Below are 6,000 nucleotides of genomic sequence, written 5' to 3'. Positions count from 1 at the left end.
AGGTCCATAATTCATGGGGTGAATCAATGAATCCCTTTCCTGTTTCTAAAGAAGAATTGGAAGAATCAAAGGACTCTCACAAGGTGGAACATCGAGTTGCTTTTTCTCAACACAGAGAAACACTCAGCTTCACCTGGAAAGGAGAGAGATGTACATTCAAGAGCACAGACTCTGCCTGTCCCAAAACTCCTTATTTCTCTGCCTAAAGTCTCCCCTGAAGGATTTGACCAAACAGCGGAGCTGAAACTTTTATCATAATTCTCCCTCTCAGGAGAGATCCCTGGATAATTCAAGTAGTTCTTGGATTCAAAGATTGTTGGGAAATTCTCTGGAGGGAAATGAAAGGGAAATAATCTCCATGTGATTCATAATAACAGGAGCAGAGATGGAATTAAATTGGTCATCTAGAATTGAGCGGTTTGGGAGCTCCATGCTTGAAAGTGGCCCCAGAGGGAAAACACGGCACCTGTGGCTGAAGAAAGAAAGAAATCTGATATTTGTTTGCATAGTGATTAAAGAGAAAATCCCAGGGGTCAGTTAATGCCAGAGTATATCACAGATCTGAAATAGCTGCCAGCTGAGTTGGAACCAAAATTTACTTTATTTTGAAAGCTAATGCTCAAGGGCATCGCACAAAAGGGCTGATGCAATAGTGTGGCCAGACTCCTAGAACAAAATCAACTTTAATGAAAAACTAGTTTTTCGAACTTTGCAGAGTTTAAAAAATCTAACTGTCTCTGCTAACTGCATAGCTGTGGCTGAGGATTATGGGAAACCTGGAACTTGGACTTGGAAAAAGACTCTTTAAAGCAAGCAGCACCCATTATTTTTCCCAAGGCTTGGCAGGAGAAGCCAACCCAGTGAGGGCAACAACCACATTTCCCTTTTAAATTTGGCTTCATAAACACCCAGCAACTCCAGTATTCTTAGGCCTGGCCTAACTGGGAATACTGGAAACCAGCATTCAAAAACATCTGTGAGGCTCCAAGCAGGAGAAAGAGCATCAAAGTCACCAGTTGATCCTCTGAACACCCATGGAGAGATCTCTGGAAGCCTCTATCAAGCTTTGTCCATGTTACGTGCGAGCGCACAATATAAGGAGGTAAGCCGCCGTGGATTGGCTAAGAGCCACAGCGGGAAATTAGAAGCGATGTCAATGGCTAGAAGGTGAACAATAGAACGGTTTAAAAAGGCAAGCCTCGGCTGCCTCGTGTTAATTCGGTTTTGGAAGTGTTCTGAATAAAGTTGTTGTAACGGATTTCGGGTCCGAGTCGTGCTTCCGTGTGCGAATCTAACACTGGCGATGAAGGTGGGATCGCACGGGAAAACTCGGACAATCCATCGCCACCGGGAGCGAAGAGCAACAACCTCCGAATCACACGATGGCTGCAAACCCGTCCCAAGCACCCGCGGTGTTCGACCCGAAGGCAGAGGAATGGCAAACCTACATGTGCCAATTCCGAATGTATCTGGAGGTGAACAACTACCAGGATCTTCCAGACAATCGTAAGCGGGCTCTGTTCCTAACGTACTGCGGGCCAAAAGTCTTCAAGATGGCTCAAACCCTTGTGGCACCAGCAGACATCGAGTCCATTGCGTGGACCACTCTGCAGAGCATGCTCCGTGACCATTACGCGCCCGCGGCAACTCCCATGATCAGCTGGAATGAATTCTACAGTCGTTGTCAGAAGTAAGGCGAAACAATTAACGAATTTGTGGCCAACCTGAGGGAGATCGCCGGCAAATGTGAGTTTATAAACCCGGAGGAAATGATGAAAGACCGAATTATATTGGGGATGAGAGACCTGAATTTGCAAAAGAAGCTGTTAATAAAGAGGGGCGCCACATTCAAAGATGCATTAGAGGCAGCCCGAGCCACAGAATCGTCAGAAAGCTCGGCCACAGACATCTGCAGGAGGAGCGGAGTCCACTTAACCCAATGTGAAGAGGGGGAGTCATCCAACGGGTCCGAAAGCGACGACGACAGGGAGAGAGGGAACTCCATACACCGCGTCCATCACAACAGGCGAGTAAGCCCCAAGAGGTGGGAGCAAGAAACCCCTCGATGCGCTGGATGCATGGCGTTCCACAGCCGAGCGGACTGCAGATTCAAGGACACGGTATGCAGGGGCTGCCAGAGGAAGGGGCACATCGCAGAAGCATGCAGGGCATCGCAACCCACACCCGCCCTCCCGAGACAACGGGGTGAAACCTACCGACTGGGGAAAACCAAGGAGCGTCGCAGAGACAAGAGATTTCCAGATGGGAAAAGTATCAACCAGACAACCGTCGGCCACTCAGATGCCTGCGTAGGTAGAAAGTTCCATGCAACGGTCAACATTGAGGGCGGGGACTGCAACATGGAGCTGGATATGGGATCATTCTTCATGATCATCTCGTGGACAACGTTGCGTCGCCTCAACCCCAAATACCAGCGAGGAAAACTGCAACCCCAATCCATCAGGCTGAACGACTTCCAAGGAAACACGATTAAAGTCCTAGGAAGAGCCGAAGTCAAGGTACAATTCAAGGAGTTCAGTGGGTGCCTTAAGCTCACAGTGGTGGAGAAAGATAGACTGACCTTGCTAGGGGTAGAATGGTTCGCACCCCTCAACCTGGACATTGTGGGCCTGCACCAGATCAGCAGTGGGGAACACAAAGACATATTTCAAGAATTCGCCAACGTGTTCGATGGCAGATTAGGTAACTATAAGGGGAAACCCATTTCCTTTAATCTAGACCCCGGGGTGGCTCCCATTTGGCTTAAGTATCGAAGAGTTCCGTTCGTGCTGAGGCCAAAAGTGGATGAGCAATTAGATAAACTTATCGCCCAAGGATACTTGAGCCAGTAGATCATGCCACATGGGAGACCCCGATTGTGACCCCGATGAAACCGGATGGGTCTATTAGAATATGCGCTGACTATAAGTGCACATTAAATAGGGCCCTGCAACAAAGCGCATATCCGGTCCCCGTAGTACAACATCTGCTGCACTCATTGGGGAAAGGTAGGGTCTTTGCAAAACTGGACTTGGCCCAGGCGTACCAACAACTGCCAGGGCAGAGGCCCAAATGATCGTTACCCACAGGGGTGCATTTAAGTGCAACCGGCTGCAGTTTGGGGTAAGCGTGGCCCCGGGGCTGTTTCAAAGCATAATGGAACGGCTATTACATGGCATTCCGGAGGTCGTCCAAACCCGCGAGCGAAGGAACGATTGCCCTCCACCAGCTGGCACTCGGCCGCCTGCCTGCCCGGTCAGGTTGTGGGGGTGCCTGGCCTCCCAGCTGTCCTCCCCCAACCCTCTGGAAGGGCAGCAGCAGCAGCAGCTCCCATCGTCCCAGAAACGCTGCAAAGCCTCTGCGGCCTCGTGTTGTGCTTCCCGGCTGCCTGGGGAGAGAGGGGGAAGAAAGAGGCCAGCCGGCTCTTCAGAAGCATCGTTGGCTCTGCCCTCCTGCCTCCAGTCTTGCAAAGGGGGAGGCAGCGCCTTCTCTCCTGATCAGCAGAGGCTCCTGGGTGGGAAAGGTGGCCGGGGCCAGTCCGAGCTTGGCTGGGAACCTCACATAAAGCCCGGAAGGAATGCTTGTGTTGCAGCCGCCAATCTGGGTGCTAGCTAGGCAGCTCCCCCGCCTCTCCTCTCCCCCCATTAGGCAGCCTGCCAGATGGAGGTGAGTTGTGGGGCTTCATTGCGTTCCAGGCATTTCCCACCAGAATGGCATGCCACCTTTGCAATGGGGGAGGTGTTTGGGGAAGGCAGCGGGGAAATGGGGGGGGGCAGAGGAGCCGTTTTTCAAGCCATTGGTTTTTCTGGGGTGGAGAGTCTCCCCCTAGGCAGAGGCACCCTGCCCATTTTGGTAGCCCCCCCCCCTTTCCTAGGGAAAATATTTTTTAGAAAAATCCCTGCAAATGGTTTGTAGAAAATGAGAAGCTTTGCCTCCGCTGGGCAGTAGAGCTGCATCTCTCCTGAGTGCAGAGAGGCTGAGGAGAAGGCTTGGCTGCCTGCCAGGAAGTCTCTCTGGGAGCCTCACCTGTGGCAGAGATGAGACCGTCACCTGGCTCCAGCCCCCGATTCCCCTTCAGCCAAATGAGGAGCAGCCCTGGCAGACTCTCCAAGCCTGAAGCAGAAGGGAAGGAGAGAGACCCAATCCAACCTCTCTCTCTCTCTGTGGGGGGGGGAGAGGGAGAGGGAGAGGGAGGGAGAGGGGGAGAGAGATGGGGCTTCTTGGGGATGCATTTTGGAGAAGCGTCAAGAGAAATGCCAAAAGGCCAATCAGTTTGGGATTAAATTCCAAATGAAATGGAGTCTTCAGGGTAAGGAGACATGAAGAACTTTCAACTGCAGGTTTCTAAAACTCTCCTTGAAAGGAATGTCTAGAGGCAGCTCTTGAACTCCTCTGTCTCAACATCCCGTAGACCAGGGGTGAAATCTAAAATTTCTTACTTCCGGTTCTGTGGGCGTGGCGTGGTGGTGGTGGGGTAATGTGACTGGGTGGGCGTGGCCATTTTTTAAACTTTTAAAACCATTTTTTTACAAGCTCTTCAGTGAAGAGGTTGTAAAAAAATGCTTTCAAAAAGCTCTGACGATCCCAGCTGAGTTGCCTGATCCTCAGAGGCTTTTTTTCTTTTAAATGCCTCTGATGACTTGGCCACTCAGCTGGGATCGTCAGAGGCATTTAAAAGAAAAAAAGCCTCTGATGATCGCGCGGCTCAGCTGGGTATGGGGGTGGGAAGGGATTTTTGCTACCAGTTCTCCGAACCACCCACCTCTATCGTTACTGGATTGGGAGATCCGGTCCAAACCGGGAGCATTTCACCCCTGCCGTAGATCCTTTTTTTTTTTTTTAAATTTGATTTATATGCCGCCCTTCTCCGGAGACTCAGGGCGGCTTACAATGCGTTAAGCAATATTTTGACTCAGGCAGTAGAATTTCCCACCGGTTCCCTCTCCCCGCAAAGTGAAGAGATGGCAGAAAGGCTGCCTGGCCCAGAATGGGGCTGCCTCCAACTTTGGAATTGGGAGTGTCCAGAAAAACAGGGGGACCAATGGGAATTCTCCCTCCTTTAGCATTATCAGTCTCTGGGCAAAGTTTCCCTTGACTTCACCCAATGCAGGAGAGAGTTCCATGCGGTTCTTCAGCCCAAGATCCCCCTCCCACTTTCTCCGCTTCTCTCTCTCTCTGCAGAACTGGCTCTCCTCCTTCAGGTGAAGCCACCAAGGACTCTGCCCGGAGACCGATGACGCTCAAGCAGGGAGAATTCCCATTGGTGCTGCCGCTTCTTCTGGCCCTTCCTACCCCCAAAGTCCAAGATCAACGCTTCCTCCCCCCAAATGCAGAACCGGGGATTCCGATCCAGTGGTGAAATTCAAATCCCCCCCCGGTTCTGTGGGCCTGGCTTGGTGGGCGTGGCTTGGTGGGCGTGGCAGGGGAAGGATACTGCAAAATCCCCATTCCCTCCCCACTCTGGGGCCAGGCAGAGGTGGACTTTGCCGGTTCTCCAAACTGCTCCAAATGTCCATTTCAGCCCTGGCTGGGAGCCTCTGACCCAGACGCCCATTTCATTCCCCAGGTGAAGAGGCTGCCAAGGGAGAGTCCCTGCACGGGATGCCAAGGGGGGAGGGGAAGCCCCGCAGCCAGCCAGGACTTGGGGGACACAGACACCCCCCAATCCGAAGGGAAGCTAACTCAGGAAGAGGCGGAGGGGATCTGCAGGCTCTCCCCCCTTTCCCGGGGAAATCCTCCGCTCGGCTCTCTCGGGAAAGGCGCCGCTTCGCTTTACGGGAGAAAAAACCGTTTCCTTCCTTGAAAGTCGCGTCTCTCTTGCTCGGCATGACTGGAGGACCCGGCTCCTTCCGATTCTCCGCCCCTCACCCCCAAATGGGAAGGAACCGCCCCTCTTTCTGTGGGCCAGGAAGACACTTTGCCAGTAGAAAAGGGCAGATGGAGAGTGGAATTGGGATGAGGTTTTTTCGCCCCAGGAATTTGCAAATTGAGGCTGTGCAA

This window comes from Pantherophis guttatus, chromosome 15 (genome assembly GCF_059756535.1).
Source record: "Pantherophis guttatus breed Tessera chromosome 15, ASM5975653v1, whole genome shotgun sequence".
NCBI classification, from domain to species: Eukaryota; Metazoa; Chordata; class Lepidosauria; order Squamata; family Colubridae; genus Pantherophis; species Pantherophis guttatus.
The sequence above is the reverse complement of the archived record's forward strand: the minus strand, read 5'-3'. Positions refer to the sequence as shown.